This window comes from Marmota flaviventris, chromosome 12 (assembly GCF_047511675.1).
Source record: "Marmota flaviventris isolate mMarFla1 chromosome 12, mMarFla1.hap1, whole genome shotgun sequence".
Lineage (NCBI taxonomy): Eukaryota > Metazoa > Chordata > Mammalia > Rodentia > Sciuridae > Marmota > Marmota flaviventris.
Genome location: NC_092509.1, coordinates 101,483,551 through 101,508,247, shown reverse-complemented (window position 1 = coordinate 101,508,247; position 24,697 = coordinate 101,483,551). Strand labels below are relative to the sequence as shown.

At 47.6% G+C, this 24,697-nt stretch overlaps 1 protein-coding gene across 1 annotated transcript in view; it reads right to left on the bottom strand.

Moving 5' to 3' along the window:
• The window catches only part of Kiaa0040 (KIAA0040 ortholog), a 33,675-nt gene extending 30,400 nt beyond the window's left edge, over positions 1–3,275 (bottom strand). The window contains exon 1 of the mRNA XM_027935048.2: positions 2,927–3,275. The gene's annotated coding sequence lies outside the window, so the exon portion shown is untranslated. The remainder of the gene's footprint in view (positions 1–2,926) is intronic.
• Between the last annotated feature and the right edge of the window lie 21,422 nt (positions 3,276–24,697).

Below are 24,697 nucleotides of genomic sequence, written 5' to 3'. Positions count from 1 at the left end.
CTATACCCACACAGCCCATCTGATTAGGGTCGAGTCAGGAGGTAAGATTAGTAATGATAATAAAAACCCTTACGTTTTTATAGAGGCTTACAATTTATGTGGCACTTTAAATGTACTTTCTTTTTCAATTGGATTCTGATTCTAACCATTGCCCTGGTGAGTAATAATTATCCCCATTTTAAATACAAGGGAAATGAAGCTGAGAGATTCAAAGACTTGTTCAAGGACAGCTACTAAGTGGTCAAGTCAGGAATTGAACCCACACCTGTCTAGCTCCAAATTCAGTTTTATTTTATTTTTTAAATTCTTCCATACAAGTTATACAAGATCCTGATCTGGGCAATTGAGACCTAAGGAACAATTCTGCAAGGGCCTGGAATTAGTCTGAGCTGGGGATCCTCCTTGTTTTAGTGAAGGTGGGGCTCTCCCACCTTTTCTAAGGTGTGGTAAAGATTTGGGTCTGAGTTCTGGAGAGGTCCTGGCAGGTCTTAGTTGAACTCAGTATTCATTTTTCACACAGCAGAGTCATGAGGTGGGTGGGTGGGGGGAATTCCTGGAGATTCACTCACTTAGTGAATGCATCTGCGCTCCCTGTGTGCCATTAACCCACGACTACCTCCGACATTTTAGAAATTACCCTGCTGGGCATCTCGGGAAAGCCTGGAGTCTGGAGAGAGTCATCTCTCCATATAATGGGAAAATAATGCCCAAGGCCACATCTGCTGACGGAAACAAGCTCTTCAGTGTCAACGTGCCCTCCCTGCTAGTGTCCTCTTAGGCCACTTCAGCTGCCATTAACACTGCTTCCATACACAGCCCCTGGGACAGTTAAGTCGGAGCATCCTTGGCCTCTGCCTGAGCTGCGACCTGTCTACCCCACTGCCTGCTGACTCAGTCCCCCTGACCCGTTCTGGGCAGATCCAACTTAAATATGTCTCAGGTGTCATTGCTGCTTCCTGCAGTCAGCTTCCTGAGCCATCCTGCTCCACCTGTGTGAGTCCCATGGATAATGCCCCATGCGTTCCCCTGCCCTCCAGTTCAACACCTTACTATATTCTGCTCTTGATTCTGCTGCCTGAACACCGTGAAAACCCCTCCCTCTCCTAAATTTCCATGGCCATCATCTTCTTAGTGGCCTTGTGGTCTCTGCTTCTCATCTCCATGTCAGCTCCATCTGGCCATTAGTTCTTTCTCCAAACACAAATCTAACTACCCTTCCTCTACCTGATACGCAGTGGCTTCTTCCCTCTGCTACAGGCTGGAGGTCTCCTGAGGTTGTACAGAAGTGTAATTTCCATGACACTTCGTTTCCCCAGCTGGCCATCCACTTGGCTTGGGTTTTTTACCTTGTCCAAAAGACCCTTCCCCTGGAAGCTCCTCATCCTTTTTTTTTAAAGACCTTGCTCATGCATCACTTCTGAGGTATTGACTTCTCAGGAAATTCCTGGGGAGGAATTCCTGTTCCAAAGCAGTAAAACTTTGGATGGTTTTACTACTATTATGATGTATATATTTGGAACCACAGTTTGTTTCTGTAGCATCTATTTGCCAGGCTCAGGATCCTTAAAGGCAGAAACTATCTCATTATCAAGGCCCTGGCATGCTCTCAGCTCACAGTAGGTTCAATAACATTGAATGAATTGATGGGACGGATGCTCCTCCCTGATCAAATCAATAACAGCGTGTGGAGTGTTGGTCATCCTCCTGGATTTTGTCTTGTGGGAAAAGGGCAAAGATCATCCTCTTACTGTCTAAGCTGAAAGCTGTCAATGTGTAAAGGCTAAGAGAAATTTTTGTTTTGCAATGCATCTCTTTCCTAAAATTGTATCTGGGGTGGGGATGGGGAGTTATAATTTCAGATAAAATGAAGAACTTGACCAGATTTTTCAGCACAGGGTAAAGGGCAAGCATATCACATTAAGTGACTGGTAGAACTGAGTCAGCTTAAGGTCAGTGAGACCCTTGCAGGATTCTGTAGGTAGAACTTTCAAGCCACTTATAAAAGGGTTAGAAACAAGATGCACCAATACTATGTTTAAGTCCTGCTCTTTGTAACTCAAGACTTTCTTATTAACCAGCAGGACTGCAGAACGGGGGTTCCTTAGGGTACCTTCAGGTTCTTAGGAGCTGTAGACCAGTGAGTGAGAGCCAATGCTTTGGAAGGCAGGTGCTTCCTGGATGCCAAGTGGCTGTTTCTCCCCTTCTTCATTCAGCAGTCAGAACAGTCCTGCAGGTTACCATGGTGTGCTGGCTGCTGGAGATCTCTTAAATGAGGGCAAGCGGTGGCCTCTGCTTCAGTTTCCCTTTCGGTTAGGCAGGGCTGGTGTTCACAGCAGCCAGTGTCTATCATTTACTTAACTCTGCTGTTACACAAAGTATTTCCTTAAACTTTTTAAAACAGGAGGGGAGCAGACCCAGTCGAGTCCCCCAGTCTACCTGCAGGGTCTGAGAACAGACCATTTAGAGAGCTGAAAAAGTCTGGAAACAATCTGGCCGCTGGAAATTCCCCAGAGTCAGAGTTACAGCAGGCAGGTCCCACTCCACCCCTGGCTCCAGGCCACATTTTCGTTTGGGCCAGTTTCTTAGCCCCATAGAATATTCGGCTTCGCCTAGAAACCTCCAAGCCTGGGATGCTTTGGGAGGGTCTCGGTCTTGACTTCCCCGGCTGGAGACCGAATGGCTCTGTGCCCCTTTCAAACTGCTCCTAGGCAGCTGTTGTCCACTGGAGTAAGAGAACTCCACCCCAAACTCGGGAGGAGCCCATGTGGCCTCTGCCCAGAGCAGATGGAAGCCTGCGGAGAACCCTCGCAGGGAAGCACAAGTGCTGACCCGCAGAGGTGTCGGAAAGGACCCTCCGACCTCACTGACCTCGGGGCCGCGAAGTCCCCTTCCAAACACAGGGACACAACACAGTCTTGAGACTCACCTTTGGGCGCAGGGGGCTTCCTTGGCTGGGATCTGTCCCTCGCTCCCTTGAGTGACAGCGACCGCGCGGGCGAGGTGGGGGCTCCGCAGGGTCCAGGACTGCGCGGCCAGCGGGCGCCTACCTGCCGCAGCGCCCCGGGTGCGCCCTGCCCGCCCTGCCCTGCCTCTGGCCGGCGCCTCGCATACTTGAGGGTTCACTGCCACCCGTCCTGCCCCTGATGTCACAGACACAACTTCCCGGGTCGGACGCGGTCCCCTCGGCTCGCGCAGCTGGCCCGGCTTCCCGCGGAGCCAGCCGACCACCGACTACCGTGCCCTTGGCCTTGGGCGCAAACGCCGGCCGCGCCCTCTCCTCGGCCTCGCCCCCGCCCCGCTGTGACGCGCTCTTGCCCCTCCGCGGCGGAGCGCGCCTCCTTCAGGACACCGCCTCCCGGCCGGGTCCCGGGCCAGCCGGTCTCTTTCACAGACGCCCCAGTGTTCCCAGGGACGGAGCTCAGGGCAAACGGGCTCAAGGGACAGGAGCCCCGCGCTGCCTGATAGAGGGACTTCTTGGAAAGAGGGTGGGAGGCCTCGAGAGGGACACCTCGAGGGGTGGGCAAAGCTCCCCTGCCTTAGCTGATGAGGGAAAAGTGACAGTCCCTCTAGGTGACGCCCTGTGCTCTAGCAGAGCTTGGGGTGACTTCTCAGAGATGTCTTGGCCACGCACTGAAGGTGTAAGGAAAACTGTCAACAGGCGTTGTCAGAAGTAGAGAAGGAGGGGGGAGCCAACTCCCAAAGTTCTCTAGAGCTCTTCCTGTCACCCCCGTTCCTATCTCTAGTTCGGGACGATGACAAACAGGAAGACAGTGCCAACGGTGCAGGCAGCTCTGGCACATGTAGGTTCTGATGGCCAGGAAACTTGATTAGTTCTCCAAGGTTTCTGCGGGTGAGGAGGAGCGGTGTCAGGACCTGGCTGTGGAGCGTCCAGGGTCTTCCTCAGAGTCCTCTGAGGAGGCCCTTCCATGACATGGGTGTGAGATTCTACCCCCTTGACCGTATCTGCCAGGTGCACAGGTACCAGGTACCAGGGCTGATCTGGGGCTTGCTTTCCACCAACTGGGCCCAGGCAGTGGCCTCCCCACGTGGCCATGGAAATGACTGGTGCCAGCTGTTACAACTGAGCAACAAGAGAGCCCTTCCTGTTTATGCTGGAGAGGCCAAATGGCTCTGAGTTGAAAAACCAAAGAGAAAGCCCAGCACCCCAGCCAGGAATGCCCAGAATGGTCAGGGAGAGAGAAGAGGAATGTGTTCTTTCAAGTGAAGATTAGATGGGATCTTCTCCCCAGAAATCTAGGCAGATTTCTGTGCTCGGTCTGGATTTGAATAAGATGGGGGGAAAGGGGTCCCAGAAATAGGTGGGCTAGTGGGTAGTTAGGTAGGACTGCAGGGAGTAGAAATTTGGGCTTTGAAAGAAGATACAGAAGTTCTTAGGGAAGCCAGTGCCTAGGCATGGACTGAAACAGCAGCTTGGGAGAGCCGGTTCCTCAGCAGGTGCTTTTAGCAGGCTGGGGCAGCTCAGTGTGTAGTGACACTTTGTGCCTATTACCATCTACCCACTTAAAGTGGGTTCCTCTGGGACTCCTGAAGCGCAAAGCTGGAGCATAGGGTCTGATAGAGGTTGAGGAAGACAGGGATGAGGTCTGAGGGGAAGGCCTCAAATGCGCTGCTGAGGATTTAGGAATGGAGGCTGCTTGCAACGGAGCTGCCCATGTGACGTACGTACGTTCGGTCTGAGGTTACACGTGTGTGGGATTTGATATCATCCTACAGATGAGGAGGCTGAGGTTCAGATGTAGGTAGGTAATTCTCTCAAGGTCACAGCTGATAAATGATGGGACTCAAATCTGGGCTCAAGTTTTTCTGACCCCTGCTTCCCCCCCCCACCTCATCTAGTAGAGGAGGAAGGAAGGGTAGATGCAGGCCTGGAATTATGCCCTAGAGGGAAGGATGGGAAAGTACTTTCTTACCAACATTACAGACTGGTTCTGGCTGAGGAGACGGTTATAGGGGGTTGCTTTTAAGAGAAAAGAAGGGAGAAAACAAATGAGAGGAACTGAGGCAGTTGAGTTGCTCTCTGAGCTTCATGGATTTGGCTGTCAGAAGAAGGAAAACCAAGGCCTATCAAAGGTGGTGTGTCTGTGCCGTCTGGTTCCTAAGGAGAAAAGGCGGCACGGAAGGCCAGTAGCTTCTGGGGCAGACAAGTCGGGGACTTATTGGAGGGCAAGCTGGTGGCTTGGCTGACCCTGGGTGATCAAGGCTGTGGAGTCTGTTGAGGCCCCGATGCGGCCAAGAAGATGAAATTACCGCAGAAGGTGGGAATGGGCGTCTGGCCAGGTGTTCTCATTCTGGGTGGATGCTGTCTCCCTGGGAAGAGGCAGGTCAGAACACCCACCTCTTATTTCATTACAACGTCTACCCGCTCATGACGGGCCTCAGGGAACCACGGAGCTGTTCCAGTTTGCTTAAGCCTCATTATTTTTCTTGTTTTCCGTAAAGACATTTGAAGGTGGTCAAGAGGTTAGTGGGCTCCAAATGGAGTGAAACAGAATGGTAACATCCAATTAAGAAAAAAAAGCTTAAAATAGAAGATCTGCAAACTGAGACTGGAAATTTGAACCCCTTTTTTGGGTGACCACCCCCCACTAACTTTAGCACCTGATGTGTCTTGGTTTCATGTCAGTTTCGGATGGGAGGTGTCGCTTCCCTCTCGGACATTGTGAAAATCAGCGGGGCATTAAGTGTTGAACTTCAGCCTTCTTCCATGGCCGACACAGACTGCATTTGCTTTTCTTTCTCAGTAATGCCCTGTTCCAGACAGTATGGGTGCAGTAGTGGCCAACTTGGATCTATCTGTGCAGCCTGCCTATGGGAGACAGTTTCCAAACTCTAGGTCTAGAGTATGATATACACCGTGGTCGCCCAGGGACAGTGCTGCACAAGAAGGGCTTCCTTCTCCAGGGCCAAAAGGTCATATTGAGAACCCTCTTGTCCTCTCATCTAAAATTGTGGTGCATTCTTGCCTGCAACGCGGTGCGAGGGCCACACAGGTCAGCGCAGGGAGGGAGAAGGTCCTGGAACAGCAGCCCGGAGGACCACAAGTCAGGAGGCTGCTGACAGGCGGAGGTGGTTGGGGTGGGAAGAAGATGAGCACAGACTTGTTCGCGGATCCTGAGACGGCACAGGGAGGCAAGCTCAGGACAGGCCCGCGGAAGCGCCACTTCACAGGCAGGCGATGAGCTTGTGGGGTGATTATCCCCCAGAGGTGGCACAGGCTGGCAACGGAAATGGATTCTGAAGGGTTTGGACAGACTGTGAATGGCAGAGCCCTAAGGGAGACCCACGAGAAGCTGAGATGTCCTCTCTGTGGTTGGGAGTCCAGGGAGACCCCTCTGGCACTCACAGTGGGTACCTCGTGGGCAGGAGTCCTGCCTCCATGGAACTTGGAATCAGGCCAGCAGGCCATGTCACCCCCCCTCCCCCACCCAATTCTAGAGTCTCTGTGGCCTCTGCCTTAGGAAGGCAGCAAAACCTTGTTCTTTTTACCGCAGTCTCATGACCCATTTAAAATGTGTTACCTCTTCCTCATTTTGGCTTTTGATTTCTTTCAGGTTTTGAATGTCTGTCTTCATGCCAGTTATTGTATCTATCTCTTGCAATTAGATTTCTGGCAGAACTTCCCTCCTAAATTACCTAATTCTGACATAAACTAATTGTGAAAGTCCTTTAAAAAGAGCAGCAACACTATCCTTTTCTTGGAGGCTCTTTTTAGTGTGATATCTAAAACGTCTTCAATGTTTCATCCAGGGTGCCGGGAAAAATGTTATTTTTATGGACTCCGACTCTTGGCATTGGTGGGAACTCGGATGTCTCCTCTAATAATCCTCCTGTTCCTCCTCCACCAAAGTTCCCTTCGTGTCCCTACGGGTTCTAGAGATACAGCACCCACCTCCTTCAGTGTGGCGGGGAGGGTGGGTGGTGGCCTGGAAAGCCCTTTGTTAATACCTCTGGGCCCTAAGGGGCTCAATTCTCATTTTGTTTGTGGCTCACAGCCCCCAGAGCTGTGTCTCCTGAGCTGTCTTTATGGCACTCTGGCTGGCAGTCGTGAACTGGCTGGCACTACTCTTTGGGGTCCTCTGTTGGATTCAGCATTGGCCTGGGATGTAAACGGGGAGGGGGGCTCTGGACTCTGTTTTGTGGCAGGGGTCTCCGGTGGGAGCAGAGCTCCACAGAGTCCCCACCTGCCTTCCTGTGGTTTCCTCATTTGCCTGCCTCCTTGGGGGTGGGTGGTTTATGCAGCGAGCCCAGACTGTGGGCTTCCTACAGCGTTACCAGGTGGAACGCTGCTCCCCCTTGGTCCCACTCCGGGGAAGCCCGGTGCGCCCTGCGCGGCACCTCCACGCTGGCAGAAGTTCTTGTGGAGGCTGGAGTTGTTCATCGCTCCTGCCCCCGGGGCCCATGGAGTAATGTGGCTTTGAAATTTGCTTCCTTAACTACTTCAGTGACTCAGAGCACCAGTGTTGCCACCAACAAACTTCCTGACCCTAGGCTGGCTCTTTTATAACAGGTAAGAGGAAGGGCTGACAAAGACATCAGAAAATAATGAGCCAGCCTCCGTTTCCCAAGCTGTAGAAACACATTCACGCTCTCGACTCACTCTTTTCTATGTGTTAGGCACTGAGTGACGCAGCTCATACACATTGCTTTTGAAATCGAGCCACTCTGTGAGTTATTATCGTACCCATCTAATATATGCGGAAACTGAGATTTTGAAAATTTAAAAATTTGTCAAAAGTCAGATAAATGGCAGGCAGAGATTTCAATAAATAGAAAGATTTATTCGACATATATGTTCCCAGTATCAGGCAAAATGTTAGCTATATAAAAATAAATGAGACTCTAGTTTCATGGAGCTTATGCTGGAGTCAGGTTTCAGCCCAGAAGTTTCTGAATTCAGAGCTCCATGTTGGTCCACCTTCATCCCATGGGTAGGTGGGTGTCCATGGGTCAACTGATTCTGGGACGATAAGGACAACGGTAATACCTGGAGCTTTGTAAATTTTCAGTTTGCAAGAGTGTTTCCCGGGTATTACTTAACATGACCTCGCCTTTGTTCGTGGACAGGGCATGAGCAGCCAGGGCTTGTAGAGGCCGTGGCCTACGGTAGTTGCACAACTGGACTAGAATCTGGGTGTTCTGCCCCTATATCAGTGGCCTCTACTTGCTGAATGCAGGCTAAATGTGCAGCCCAGGAACATCTTCTGGTGAACCTTGGAGATGGTTGTCTGAAAGGATGAAGAAGCAGGGTCTAGACCAAGAGCTCCAGCAGAATATTGATATCTGCACTTGGAAACCATGGGGTGCAAGAGCACTTTGCCAGTCTTCCTACCAAAACATTCCTGAAGGACAGAGGATTGTGGCTTTAGGAGGACATTAGTTGTTATGCTGGGATTTCATGCACTTGGTACATCTTGCCATCCATTCCTGGGGAAATGTGCCCCACAGATTGAGAGGCATAGTATCAGATGACTTATGAAACGGCGTTAGAACCATGCTCCAGCCACCAGGCTGATAAATAGGACCCATGGAATTTTATCCACCAGGCTCTAGCAAATATTTATGAGGAACCTACAGTAACCTCTGCCCTGAGCTAGGTAGGACTATCATAGGATATGATGTGATATAGCTCTTAAGGAGTCTACAAAAATCCATGTGGAGCTGACCCTTGAAATGATTAGCATTGTTTTATAGCAAAATGCTGAATTTCATGATTTAGATTTAGGGACAGTAGGGTTGGAACACTCACAGAAACTTTCCTGATGAAGGTTGGTTGACCAGAATCTAGGAGGTACAGCAGCATTTGAAGACAAGGGAAGAGAGTGCGTGGCCTCTGGGCACAGCATAAACAAAGGTGTGCAGGGGGAATAAACATGGTAGGGCTTTTTTGGCAAGTCACATTAATTGTTTGACCTCCGTCCCTCAATGTGGCAAAATGAGGAAAGACTCAAGACTGTGAAGGAGAAAAAAAAAAGATTATGATCCATAATCCTGGTAATCAAAGATAACCATGCATTTTTTTTCTTTTAAAAATTTTTTTATTTATTTATGTGTTTCTTTTTTACTTGGGTCAGTCTTGTTTTTAGAAGGAAAGTAGAACTTGCATGTAGGAAATCGAGGTCATTACAGACTTTGGATGATGAAGTGACCACTCTCAAAGAAGGTACAGCCACTTCATCTCAGAGAAGCAAGGGCTGAGTGGGAAATATTGCTGCAGGTTCATGGTGTTCTGCAGAATTGATGGTGGTGGGGAAAGAGTGGGAGACAGGAGTGAGGAATTCCAGTGTGTAAAAGAACACTACATACTCTAGCTCCTGCCCGGAAGACTGAGTAATGAGCACTAACAAGTTACCTTCATCAGGGCTGAGTTCCCATCACTGGAACAACTCACATGCCCTGACATGGAAGGCTTGCTGTCCCTGGAGGGAAGGTTGAGAATCCTGTATGGCCTCTCCTGATCCCAAGATTCAGGACCTTCCTTACTAACAGTGCATACTCTCTGATGATTCAGTGACTGTTGATTAGCTTAGTACATGTTACCGGGTCCCATGGCAGATGGTATTGGGTGGTGGAAATCAGCAAACCCTGAAGTTCCAGGGGTAAGATCTTGTGTATATTTTGGTGCCACTGTTCTGCTATTTGAGAGCTGCCCTTACATGGAGAGCATTTGAGAAACTCTCGCCCCTGTGCAGTCTCCACCTTCCTGGCTCTCAGCTCAGCCAGTGTCTCCTCTGGAAGCTCCCGAGGCTGAGCTAGAAGCAGGTCCTCTGCTTCCCACAGGACTCGGCTTGCCCGGCACGGAGCCTGCCCCACTGTAATGAAATTGCATGTTTGTTCTCCATACTGCACTGTAAGCTCTTGTGGGCTGGGATGGCGTCTGGCAGACAGTAAGTTGCTTGGCAAACGTGTCTTTGAATGAAGAGCCTCGGCTGCAAGACCAGATCTGGGGAGCTTTAGAAACTGTCTGCGAGTGTGCACACGTGTGACACCCTTCTGCAATCACGTAGCTCTTTGAAGCACGTGAAATAGGAGGTTCTTTCCTTCCTCAGTGCTGCTCTGGGGCCTGCAGTTCTGTCCCCTTATGAAGGACTGAAGCGTAGTTGGACTGTGGGGGGGGGGGAAGGAGGGTGTGGGGAGAGGAAAATGAAGAAGGGGGCTGGGGTCAGGGCAAGGCAGGAGCCAGGCTGAGAGGCTCCCTGACACCAGGGCAGGTGCCCCATAGAGAGGCCCTCTCCCCTGGCCTTGGTGGGGCCTAGGAGCCCCCTCTAGGAGCTTCCCATCCTGTTCCAGGCAAAAAACAAGAAAAGCAACTGCGGTGCCCCTAACTCCCCCCTCGGGTGTTGACGTCGTCCTTTCTCAGGTTCTTGATGCTGCTGACTGTCACAAGGGCTGAGTGGGAAATCTTGCTGCAGGTTCAATTCTGCACCCATGTGTCAGCCTGAAAGGTGCGGGACCTGCGTTCCTGTGAGAGCCACGCAGGTTCCAGCCAGAGCCTAAGCAAAGGGCAGAAATCCACCAGCTTCTCTCTGCTCCTCTGATGGGGAGACAAAACCACCCGGGTTTTCAGTGGCTCTAAAAGGCATGTGGGTAAAGGATCATTTAAAAGGATTGTTTACTTCTATATATGGCCAGAAACTAGCCCAATCTGGGGCTGGCTTCCTGTGGACGAGCTCCAGTTTCTCCAGACCTGCCGACTCCACGGACTTCCAGGCTGGACATAGGTTTCTGTGGCCTCATGTAATCAGGTCCAGCAATGGGAGATTTGGCCCCCAGCACAACCACCCCCTGCTTTCCTTGTCCCCCGTTTTCCTCCTCCCCAACCCCTCTGCTCTCTCAGAATGCTGCAGCTCAGAGCAAAGAATGAAATTCTCACAGCTGCAGCTCTGCTAAAAATAGAAAGTTTGTTTATTTTTATGTTCATGAAACCCTTTTCCTGCTGGCCTGTTGTTGTGAGTGGAACTCCCAGGCAGGAAGGGGGCGGACTGCCCTGGTCACCAGCCAAATGAATTCTAGTATATGTGGGGCTTGAAGTGCGCCCAGTAGGAGTCAGAGGATTGGGTCATCTGTTTCCTTTTTGAGCTTCTTTTCTCTCAATGGACACCTGCTCTCCGGAATTTGGGGTGTGTGTTTCTTGGTTTTTAACGATCTGCTTGAATGTACTCCCCTTTCCAACGCAGCCTCTCTTTATCGCGATCTGCTCGTGGCAGAGGTAAGGCAGGGAAAGGACCTGGGGTTCTCTTCCAGCTGTGTTACTTTGCCTTGTGCCATTGAGCAAGTCACAACCTCCCTGAACTTCAGTTTCCTCATGTATGTAATAGACGTAGTGAAAGATGCTGAAACTCATGAGAAACAACTTGGAGAAGTCAAGATGGCTGCAAATGGATTGCTTTCTACTTTCACTGAATTCAGGCTTTTCAAGTGTGTCCAAATGATAGATCTTTCTTTTGTCTAAAGGGCTCTTGAGTCTTCCTCTTCCAAAAGAACTGGAAGGAGGAGGAGAAAGGTACTTGGTGAGGGATGTGCTGACCAAATTTCCTTCAAGACATGCAAAAAATTAACCCATGTTGAAATAGTGAAGAGATGATCTGGGCTAGAATAAAGAATGATGGATTAGGATTTGGAAGGTTGAGGAAGGGAAATATTTACTGTTCTGTTAACGGGCTGTGAGCTTTGGATCAAGGGTTGTATTGCTGTGCGGCTCATCTCCCTTCTCATAGAGAAGGGTCACGACTGACAGCTGGCTGGAAAGGGTCTCCACAGGCTAGGCCATCTAGATCACGTTCCTGCCACACACACAGTGCTTGTCCTGTGTTTTCCAGGGAGTGTCTGGGAGTGTCATCATTGATCTTTCTCCTCTACGCTCCTAGTGGCCGAGGGCAGGGCCACTTGGAGCCACTATGACTATTGTGTTTGCTCATTTTCTATGGAGGACCATGACAAACTTAGGGATGGTCTGGCACCTGGCTCACACTCGGTATCTCTGTCCCCCAGAGTTCTTGGTTGTCAACCACAAAATGATAGCTTTGGTCTAAGTGGAAAAGGAATTTATTTAAGTCAGGCCTCTCAAGTTGCTTTTCCTGTTTAAGATTTAGGGACTCTGTAACTAGGATGGGTTCTTTTTTTTTTTTTTCTCAATAGTCTCCCACTGAACTTAGCACCTCCTTAGGTTAATAAACTAGGTACCCGTGACTACCATTTTTGGAAATCATAGATACTTTTAGGTCACATTTCAGTTGCTGCAGACATTCCAAATATTGCTTAAGCCTGTTATTACTTCTAAATAACAGAAGGCTTCAGTTCTGCCGCTAGATTTGCTTCATGCACTCATACAAACGGCAGACGTGCACTGTCATCCCATATTTGTTTCTTCAAAAACAAGATTTAACTACATTTCAATATAATCAGTTTTCTTTGTGTTTTGCTTTGTGTACTTAAAAAACATCCCTCCTGGGTGCCACAGGTTTTCAGCCTACCAAAGGGCTCACGACCATCAAAGGTCAAGAATTCCTGGACCCACAGCATACTAGTTAGCTCTGGGCACCAGGCAAAATGGAAGTGTGAGGTCTCTTATTCCAAAAAAAAATCTGAAGAATTTTAAGATGGCAGCAGCTGAGTACAGAGCCAAGACGGGCCCCCGCTGAGCCTGGGACTCCCTGTGACTGCACAGGGCACATGCATGGGAAGCCGGTCCTGGCTCTGAGATTTCCCCAGAGAGGTCGGAGGGCCGAGCTCAATGGCTGTGGAGCCAGGAAGAGTGTTCAGACTGCTGGAGACCTCGCCTGGTGAAAACGGAGCTGCCCCTGCTGGGCCGCGCTGCTGCAGGGTGTCCGCTGGCCATGCTGGTAAATGCTGGAAACTGCCCTGAATCCTTGCCACGGGTGCACCAGGGAGCCGGAAGGAGCTGTCCTCACTGCCACGTGGATTCTGTTGACTCCTGCTGTTTCATATTGCTAGTTTGGGGGAGCCTAGCTCATGGCCAGTCCCCCCACCTAGCTCCAAGGGAGGCTGTCATCGCTAGCCTCCCTGGGGGGAGATCAGCTCTGCCTTGCAGGGAGAGGCGCTCCCCAAACATAGAAACAGGGTTCAGTTGCTAAATGGCCAAAAAGCATGACAGATGTCTTTGACAGAACCCACATACCCAGTGGGTACTATGACCACTTCTAAAGAAAACCTGTAGGGTAGCACAATATGGGGTCACCTTTAGGTAGACAAGGCTGTCTGGGAGAGAATAGATGATTTATGTGCTGAAATATTTAAACTTCTGGAGACATCTGGATGATTTCTAAGAATAATAATGCCAGCCAGGCGAATTGGCCCACGCCTATAATCTCAGTGGCTTGGGAGGCTGAGGCAGGAGGATTGTGAGTTCAAAGCCAGCCTCAGCATAAGTGAGGCATGCTAAGCAACTCAGACTCTGTCTCTAAATACAATACAAAAAATAGGGCTGGGCTTGTGGCTCAGTGGTTGAGTCCCCCTGAGTTCAATCCCTAGTACCCGCTACCCCCCAAAATAGGGCCGGGATTAAACAATAATGCAGAGAATTTGGAATGGAGATTAATCAAGAAAATTTACAACCTATGGAAGTCGTACATGGAAACTTGATTTTTTCCCCAAATAATCTCTATTTGTAAGACCAGACAAAGTTGGGAAGACAGATGGACTCTATACTGTCATAAAATGACAAAGCCCAGTTGATGTAAGAGTTGGGCATGGGGGTGCACACTTGTGAACCCAGTGACTCAGGAGGCTGAGGCAGGAGGATCACAAGTTTGAGGCCAACCTTAGCAACTTAGCAAGGCCCTAAGCAGCTTAGTGAGATCCTGTTTCAAAATGAAAACTAAAAAGGGCTGGGGATGAGGCTCAGTGGTCAAGTGCCCCTGAGTTCAACTCCAGTGCCAGGAAGAAAAGCGAGCGGCTGTGGATGTAGTTAAAGTTGGCTGAAGCCGAGGGAAGCAGGTGCCGCTCCAGACAGGGGCCTCTGTGGAGCCAGTGCTGGGCCCCAGGAGGTGGACAGGCAAGCACGAGGCAGGTTCTTCACTGTCGCTGTCCCAGAGTGATGGATGGTTGTTCTTCAGAAAGTGGCATGTGACACTTCAGTGACCAGGACACTCGACAGGAGTCCAGCAGGGTGCAGACTGCCTTCTACAAGTGGGGTGCAGAGCCTGCCGCTCACTGTCCAGGGCCTGCACCCCCCAGCAGCTCCTCCTGAGGGGACAGAGCAGGTGCATCTCCCGGGGGGCTTGCAGACGGTTCTGCAGCAGCTCCCCCTGGAGCCACCTGTGAGGACGTCCTGAGAAGGAGCCACGGGAAATGCCCCGGCCTGGAGGTGTCCAGTGCTCTGCAGCACCGTCCCCATCCTTCCCCCCAGCGGCACTTGACCATGGGAGGTACCACTGCTCTACACCCTGGAGGCTCCAGGTCCCAGCTCCCCCCTTCCTAACAAAGCACCGTGAGGGCATAACAGTTGGCTCCATCTTTTGCTTGACCTCTGGAAAGAGGCTGGAGGTCTTTGTCTTTTAAATATTCTCGGTACTGGGGAGGGGAAATGGTAACCACTACCCCCACCCACTGAATAAAGGTTCTTTGGCAGATCAAAAATCCCCACAACCACCTTGATGGATTCTATTTTTGCTATTTTAAAGCTAAACTCTGGAATAATGTTCAATTTACAGAAAAGCTGCCAAGGTAGCCCAGAGATCCTGTCTACCTTCCAAACGTCAGCTTCCCCGAGGGTATAGCCAATGCACCAAGGTACGTTTGTCAAAGCAAAGAAATCAGCACTGATAGGTGATGCTATTGACTAAACTCGGGACCCTTGGATTTCACCGGCTAATTCACAAATGACCTTTGTTGCTTTAAGGATCTAACTTAGAATACCACATTACTTCTGGAAAACCTTGAATTTCAAGAAACTTTCAGGTTGTCAATCGATGGTTTAAATTAGGACTAAAAGGGTCTTATTTATAATTCTCTCTCATTTTTCTTACCAATGTGCTTGGAACATGAAGTGCTCTTTAAAGTTTTGCAACCCCAAAGAACCCCTAGCTGCCTCACTGGGAGGTTAATGCTGGGTTAGGTGAAGTGATTTGAAGATTTTGGAGAAAAGATACTGAACAACCGTAAGATATTGCCATCTTTGACTGGAAATTTGGAATACCCAGGTATATTTCTTCCCCTCAGGTTCTGAGTCCTGAAATATTGGATGCTTTCACATAGACTTCCACTTCCCATCTTCCCATGGGTCATGGGCCTGGGTATTTGCTTTGTGCTGAGAGCAGGAGAGAATAGAAGGCGAGGTTGGTCGAAGTCCACTGTGAGCTGATTTCTCTGAGTGGCTTCTCCGTGGGCAGGGCATCAGACTCTGCTGCCACTGTTCCTGGAGGTCGACTGCCGCTGTGGGCTCTGCTGATGGACTGGGCATCCTCACCGATAGTTTATTTTCTCTTCAAATGGACCCTAAGATGGAATGACGGTTTAGGCATTTTTGAGTCTGTGACGGGTCCCTTCTTGATAGTCCACTGATCTGGGTTCCTGGTGCTTTGGGGGAAATCTGTAAAATTTCAGGAGCTAGAGTGTAGGGCTCCTTGTCATGATTTTATGGAACTGAGATCCCACAGACTAACTCTAGTAAGAGGTGTTTATGGGGCTCCGTGGGATAGATGTGGCACATCTGCATCCATTAAGCAAATGTGCTTGACAGATAGCTTTTCTCTCCATTCCCAATCTTTATTCACTATGTTACAAAAATGTAGGTACATCACAGACTCATACAGACGGCTTGATCCATCTACCTTTAGAGCCCACTTGAACATTAGGACTTATTTTTGAAACAGTGATGATTTCTAAAATTAATTGACCATTTATGGTGTGTTAGGGAGTCTGCTATCTTCTTTACCTGATTTGTTTTGCATAACTTCCCATAATTGTTTGTGGCAGGTACTACTGTTATGTTCACGATTTCAATGAGTCATTGAAATTAAATTAAAATTCCATGTGAATTTAATTGAAATAAAATTAAAAACTTAATTTTATTCAAGGTCACATAGCTAGGAAAAAGGGAAGCCGGGACTTGAACTCGGAACTGTCTGGCTTTAAATCAGTATTTTCTTGACCACCTTGCCACACTGGGCTGGAATGTACAGACAGCTGGTAAACACACATACGCTCTAGGCAATGCCTCCCTATGTCCCCTAAAGCAAAGACGACTTGAGTTCCAGAAGTCAGCAGTCTGTATCATTTATTGATCCCTCCTACCTGGAGAACATTGTACTAGGTACTGAAGGGGAGGGAGAGAGAGAAAAGAAAATCAGCAAATTCTAGGATGGAAAGAGCCCAGGATGCCTGACATCTCCCTTCAGCCTCATCCCTGATTGGCTTGGCCACATTATGCAACCTCTTTGGGCATCGGATAATTTATTTGTAAAGTGAGCAGGTGGGATTGGATGAACTCCAAGGCCCTTGCCAGTTCTTTGATTCTGTGTCCCCAAGCTTTGTGTCAGACATGGCACAGGGTGATATCCCTGCCCTCCAGGATCATGAAACAAAACCTTCAAACACATGAAACACATGGAGACCTGTAGCCTGGTAGCTTGTCTACCATGGGCTATTAGCAATCGGTAGACAACTATCTACTTGAGCATCTTACGTACTGAGCAGTTTTAGGACAAGGGGTGTATGTCATAGTTGCTGCTCTAAGTTAGTATAGAATAGATAAGTTGCTCCCTGCAGTCTGTGTGGTGAAGGTAAAATGATAGCACCTAACGTTTACTGAGTTCTAAGGCAAATGTGCAAAATTTTAGGGGTACACAGAACCTCCCCAGTAATCAATACTAATGCAATTTTCTCAGTGCTGGGGATTGAACACAGGACTTTGCACATGCTAGGTAAGCACTCTAACACTGAGCCACAATCCCAGCCTAATGCAAAGTCAAAAATCAAAATTAATGCAAAAATTTCATAGTGAACCAAATACCAAAACGTTAAATAAAGACTGAATCATCTTTTGTCTCAGACTATGAAGGCTCAGCACAGCGCTGTGTGCCAGCTACTGCACCTCATTGCTTTACAATGATCATCATGATTAGATTCTGTTTTTAGTGTGATTTTATAGATGAGGAACCTGAGGTTTGGATGGCTCAAGTCATAGAGGTCATAAATGACAGGACTCAAGCCCAGGTGTCAGGCTTGCAATTTGTGCTTTTGAAAACTGCCTGGGACAGTGTTACATGTTAACACACAGGGTTCTCCCTCCAGGGGAAGGCTGTGCCCCGTGATGCTGAGCTGGGGGTGGGCTCTGACCAGGGCGACCCCGTGATCCTCCTGGAGGGGTTCACATGGCTGTGGTTCTCGCACCTGTTACCCACTGGCTGGAACACTCCAGGGACTCTTCTGTTCCCACCCAGTAGGTGGGTTCCCCAGAGGCTGAAACCACAGCTGGGGGCCTCACCCAACACGTCTCCAGGGTGCTCTGTGTGATCCAGGTGCACTTCACATATCTTGCATCCAGAAGGAGGAGGGCCTAGGTGAAATGCACCCCAACCACACTTCTGCCTGACCCCACAAACAGAAGAGGCTCTGTGGAGTGTTCCAGGATCTCTCAGCAAATGGAGCCACACTGAATTCAGAACTTATCTTACAAGTGTTTGTCATCTTGGGCCCCATCTGTACCCTGAGCTCTGTTTCCGGGGAGGAAGTGAAACCACAGAGGGCAAGTGAGCTTGACTGTCAAGTTAGCACTTGGGTGTGGTAGCCAGGGTCTTGGTGGCTGCACATCTAGCACACCTAGAGGAGCCAAGATCCCACCGGCCGTGCCCTGCTGCGTGGGCCAAGAGTCCACTTGGGTGCCACTGGGACTGGTAGTTAGACTTCTGTAGCCCAAGACAATTGGTTCTTGGCAGGAGAGAGGCTAGAGACAACTACATGGAGGGTAAAGAGAAAAGCCAGACTTATAAACAGTCAGAATGAGGGCCAATTTAGGAGGTTATCTGGTCCATTTCTTCATTTTACAGAAGAGAAATTAGAAGCTCTGAGAAATTATGTGACTTGGGGAAAAGGTCAAGTAACCACTTTGTGGTGGGTATGGGACATGAATGAGTAGATGACATTGTGAAGTGGTCATGTAAACTCAACCACAGGGCCGTTTCAGGGATGCCTTAAAAGCATTATGTTTAAGAGCACAATGACCATTTCACTCTAGTCTTTGGTCTTGCTTACCTGGGCTCTCAGGTCCCGTGGAGAAACATAGTGAGATCACTTAGCCATGTTGCCCCATGCGAACTTGTTGGCTATTGTGGCAGTAAGTCAAGGATCTGTAGGGACACCTGAGGTGTAGGGATCCCTCTGCAAACTGCACGTGTTCTCTTTGTTTTTATTTTTCATCTTGATGGAAAAAAAAAATAAAGGGAGAGGGAAGCTATGCCTTCAGGTTCACGAACGTGCTAGTTGATTCACGTGCTACTGGCACTTCTGACATTTTCTGGTGATTCTACAATGTTGATTCTTCCAGGATGTTGAGTTATTTTGCTGGCCTTTGAGATGCTCATGCTGGAAAGCTCTGTCCCTCTATCTTTCAGCCCCTCTCCCTTCCCATCCCTCCCTACGATCTTCAAAAGAACTTAGGAACCTATGAGGAGAAAACACCAATGACCGAGAGCCATTTAATGAACTATAACTAACACAACTTCAGATATCGAATTGAAAAACATTAGGTGAATCTGATGAGCTCACACCACAGGGAGTGAAAGTTTATGTTGCCTGCACCAACCACGCGGGATAATCATTTGATGCCCATTACACAGGTATATCATGATCCGTTTATACTCTCCTTGTAAGTTACTCTACATATATAGTTATAGATGTCTTATAAATGCCCCCGATCCTATGGGAACCACCATAGTTCCTGTGTCCATCCCACTAGTTGAGGCTTTGTTTAAGGTGTTATTTGTGGAAGCTGCCCTTACCGTCTCTTGGTATGGTGAACGTCTTATCTTGTAAGGTCCAGATCAAGTTTTATTACTTCTGAGAAAGACTTCCTAATCCTTTAGGAAAATGGAGCCCTCTGCACCTTCACAGTCCTTGTGCCCACTTATAGTGCAGCAGGTCACTTGTTCACATGTCCACCTTTGGACACGAGGAGAAGCGTCATGATCCATCCGTCTCTGTGTCCCCAGCACGGTCCCTAGAGGTGGGATAGATATTGGTGAGGTGAACCTCATCTTCAGGACAATGCTGCTCTGGGAAGTGTCCAGTCACACAGGGCAGCCGGTCTCCTGCTTCCCATGTCATGTGGAGAGAGGTGTTTGCAAATGTGATACATGCACATGTCCTCTGACACCGAGAACACCTTTGCATTTTGCAGGGGGCTGCCATCCTCTTGGTTACCGTGCCGCTGTGCTGACGGGTGTTCACATAAACTTGTGGTCATAAAAGAAAACTCAATATTTTTTCAAATGATTTCCAGTTTCCTTTACTATCACAATCAAAATCCAAAACACTTATTGGAGTATAATCGTTACACCGTGTGGGCTCCAAATTACCTTTTAATGCTACTATCTCTTTCCATCTATATGATTTTATTCTCTCACAACACATTTGTCAGTCCCCAAGTGTTTATCAAGAGCCCCGCGGGGTGTCTGGCATAACATTTTTTAATGCACATCATACTTTTCTTAAGCATTCACCTAGTGTTATAACTTTGACTTCTAATACCATTTCAGTAAGAAAAATAATCCACATGACGGTGTTTTGAAGTTCATAATGCAGAGCTGGGTGCCTTTGATGAGAAAAAGGTGGTTGTAATTTATTGGCCTACTCTCTGCCAGGCATCCCTCTCTGTAATTGGCATACATCATCTTTAATTCTCACCCCTGCCCCACAGCGAGACGCTCTGATGTCACATGCTGGAGGGAAGGAAGCAGATGCAGAGTTGGCAGGCTCCTCCGGTCACAAGGGGTGAGACCCTTCTGCAGCCCCCACACCTTTTCCCACCTATTAAATCCTGGCCACTTTAAACTCTCCAAATTTTATTAAAGGTAAATATTTGGAACGATTGCAGTTGAAAGTAGACTGTAAATTCTTCAAGGCTGGGACCATGCATACAACTGAAATGTGCCTTTTGATGATTTCGACATGTCTTTGTGTCTCTATTTTCTCCTCAGTGTGTAAAATAAGATACACACTGGGATTCTTCTCTAGGCATCTAGAAATGCTGTGAAGACTTCACACCCTCCCTCTTTCCATCAGTCACAAAGAACAATTGGCAGGACCTCACGTCAAACTCCAAAGCTGCACAGAGGACGTTCACGATTCCAATCACGTACTCATTCCTTCTGTTTGTGCTCCTCCTACATCAGGCTGTTCCTTGTGAGTCGGCTGGCTTTTGTGTCTCTCTTTCACTCTTAAAGGTCCTGGAGCAAGGTAATAAATAACCTGTATGTGTAATATCTGGGATGCAGCATATTCATTCATTTCTTCAACAATCAATTCTGAGTTCTTTGATGTGTCTAAAGAATGTCTGAAAAATGCACCCTGCCCAAGCTTGAGGAGCACACCGCGGACCGACAGAGGATACGTTCACTCCACGTTAGTCTTGTGGAAAAGACTAAGGGACTTCAGGAGAGTAAGAAATGCATGTATAGGGGAAGGATGAGAAGAAGAGGGAAAAAAGAAATCCACAGACTGAGGAATCACGTAGCCACTGAACAATTATAGACCACCTCCAGTATATCAGGCACCATCCGAGGCTCTGGAGACCCAGGGTGGGTGATATACGGGTCCTACCCTCAAAGCACTACGGATCAGAAGAGGAAACAAGACGCAGAAGCAACTGAGTGGAAGGTGCCAAGACCTGCGTCAAACACAGTGCAGCCCAGAGAGAGGGTGTCCGCTCTGAGCTGGGCCTTTGGGAGGAGCAGGCAAGAACTGCTAGAGTGTTTTGTTGTCTTCTTGTTTGGGCAATGCGGGGGTGGATCCCAGGGCTTTGTGCACCACTGAGCTTATACCCCAGCCCAAGCTGGATTTTGGATGATATGAAGATGATTTTTGGGGTGTTTATGGGGTAGGGTGACCTAGCAGAAAGCACAAAGCAGCAAGGCACCTCGAGGAACTTCAGATAGTCAAGAGTGGAGGGAAGAGTGCGCAGGGGGCGGGGGAGGGTGGATCTGACTGAGAGGCAGGCATGTAGAAAAAGAACGGTCCACATGCCAACCCTAGGATTTGACCCCACAGTCCCTCGGAGAGCCTTGGAAGGGTTTTCAAGCAAGGGAATGATGTCATCAGAATGGTATTTGAGTATCTTTTCTTCAAAGATATAAATGGCAATAAATGTTAAAAAGGGAGTTTTTAGCATTTTTTTCATGTATCTTATTAAAAAGTTTTTCCAAAGTATTTATAATTATATACCAAGAATAAAAGTGACTACAAATGATGAATAATGAATGCAATTTTTAAATTGATCTTTTTCAATAATTATGCAGTCATAAGGAATAAAACAGAGATCCCATATACCCTTTACCTGGTTCCTTCCAATCGTAACATTTACAGAACTGTCATTCAATTTCACAACCAGGATGTTGACATGCAATCAAGATAAAGGACATTTTCATCACCATAAGGATCCTGAATGTTTCCCTTTTATAGAAACACATACGCACACACACGCACACACACACACACACACACACACCTTCCCACACTCACTCCTTAGTCTTTTAAAATTTATCATTTTTTCTCTTATTTTGGGTCTTTTCTCTTGTTTTGGTGTTTTGGTATCAAGCCTAAGAACTCTTTGCTTAGTCCTAGATTACAAACTTTGTCCTATTTATTAAAATAAAGTTTATAGTCTGTTTAACATGTAAGTCTGTGACCATTTTGAGTTAATTTTTATGTAAGGTATTTGATTCAAAATGATTCTTTCCCTATGTTTTGACAGTACCATTTATTAATGGTACTGCCTTTACACCTCTGTCAAAAACCAGAGGGCACGCCTGCGTGGGTCTGGACACAGCCCCGTCTTCTGTTCCATTTCTCTGTATTTGCCCCTCCACTAATCCAGACTTGCTAGCATCAGCTGTACTGTGTTAGAATCAGCCAAATTGATTTCTCTTACTTTATTCTTATAGTTATTCAAGTTCCTTTGCCTTTCTATATGTAAAATTTAAGATACTTTTTTTGGGTATAATTTTTAAAAAGTGTACCTGGGAGTTTTGAAAGGAATTTTGTTACATCTATATAAACACTTGGGGAAAATCGACTTATTTTTTTCTTTACTATTTTGAGTTTTCTGAACCATGAATATGGTACATATGTTTTTTTTTTTTAAGCTCGGATTAAAAAAGTTCCACAGTGTTAAGAACTTCAGTTTTGTACATGTTTTGTTAGTTTACACATAAGTATCTTTTTTTTATGCAACTGTAAATGGTATTGTATTTTTAATTAAGACAGCCATATATTCATTATCTGTTGCTAGAACATACAATGGAGTTTTATATGTTTATCTGGAATCCTGTGACATACATGCTGTGACACCATCCTGATTAGTTGTGCCCAACTTATGAATAATCCCTTTGTGTGTCCTCTGCTACCCTCCTCTTAGTGACTTTGCAGGCTGTCAGACTGTCACAGTATTGTAGCACTTGTGTTCAGGTAACTATTGTTTTACTTAATAATGGCCCCAAAGTGCAAGAGCAGTAGGCCGGCAAAGAGAAGCCCTAAAGTGCTTCCTCTAAGTAAACAGGTGAAAGTTATTGACTTAATAAGGAAAGAAAAAAATCCTATGCTGAGCTTACTAGCATCTATAGTAAGAATATCTCTTTTCTCTGTGAAATTGTAAAGAAGGTACAAAGAAATTTGTACTTATTTTTCTTTTGCATCTCACATTGCAAAATTTCTGGCCACAGTGCATGATGAATGCTTTGTTGAGATGGGAAAGGCATTGAATATGTGGGTGGAGATAAGAGCAGAAAATACAGGCCAACCGAAGGCACCAGAAAGCGCTGAGCCTGTATGAAGACCTCAGTAGGGAACCCTTGGAAATCAGGGACACCAAGCCATTTATCGCAAGAAAGGGATGTTACACAGACTCGGGAAGATGTTTAGACTAAAAATATACACGGGAGAGGCTGTGTCTGCCAGGGAAGAAGCTGCTGCTACATTTCTGGCAGAGTTGAAGTTGATTTAGGAGAAAGGACACCATCCAAAGCAAGTCGTTGATAGTGGTGAAATGGGATCCTTCTGAAGGAAGATTCCCAATAAAACTATATTCATAAAAGCGCAAAGGAGGCACCAGGGCATAAATGTGGAGGGACAGATTAAGGCCGGCACTATACGGCAACACTGCAGGGCATGGCAAAGCCAGGCCCACATACTCTTGACACCAGAAGAAGCGTTCGATGAATCTACACTCTTAAAGACAAAACCAAAATGATCTTCCTATGTTCCAGCAATGCAGACATCTTGTTTATGGAGTGGCTTCACCAATGCTTCATCTCACAAATGAAAAAATACTGGGAAGAGGAAGGGTTGGAATTTCAATTCCTATTAATAATAGACAATTCACCTGGCCGTTGTGAATGTGTTGGCTATGAAAATGGAAAATATTGGGGTTGTATTTTTACCTCCAACTACAACCTCATACTTCAGGCTCTTAACTGGGGTGTTATTTGGTTTGTCAAGGCCACATAGACCTCCATGATATTTGATCACATTTGATACAGACTCTCACCTGGACATCCTGCAGTTGTGGAAATCACCCACTATTGCTGGCACAATTACATTCATCAATGCTACAATGGGTGAATCAGAATCAGAAACCGTATATGCCTCCCTCGCGGCGGGGGCGGGGGGGGGTGTGTCTTACAGAAGGAATGATTTTTTGAGATCTATGGGGAAGTGAGGAAGAAAAGTCATTTCCACAGCAAGACAAGTTGACAAAGGACTTGTCAGCCTGCTTGATAAAATGGAGGAACACACTGAAGGCCATTAACAAGTGTTGACAAATGAGGGATCGGAGAATCTGTTGGGTTATCCATCAAGGAAGAGGAGGATGAAGAAGAAACTGAAGCAGGGCCAGTCCTGGGGACTTTACTGCAGTTGGCTGATGGGTTCTGAACTGCATGGCCATTTAAGGGGCAAAGCTAGAGAGCCCGATCCTCGGATGGCGGATCAGACTCACCCAATGATGACCCAAGGATGGCCGCCTCTGCTGCACCCCTGTGGTGAGCTACAAGGAGACAGCACAGGCAGTGTTCTCCAAGAAATTTCAGCAAAGAACCCTTCAGTTAACCAAGGATCGCCAGCTGGTCTTTGACATCATATGGCCCAGTGATCCAGGATCACCTGAAGCAGGTGGTCCTCCATCCACATGTCCCCCGAGGGCCAGTGGTAGCCCAACACGCCACTCACCTGACTCCAGTTCATCCAGCCTCGACCTACGAGAAGAAAAGGGTGGGTACCACGCGAGAAGGTATTTTGCGAGAAAGACCACATTTGCTTAGCTTTGTATAGTGTATCGCTATAATTGTTCTGTTTCATCATTTATTATTATTGTTAATCTCTTTTTCCCCCTAATTTATGAATTGAACTTTACTCTAGTATGTATGCATGGGAAAATCATGGATTATATAGGGTTGATACTCTCTGCCGCCTTAGGAATCTACTGGGTGTCTTGGAATGTGTCCCCTAC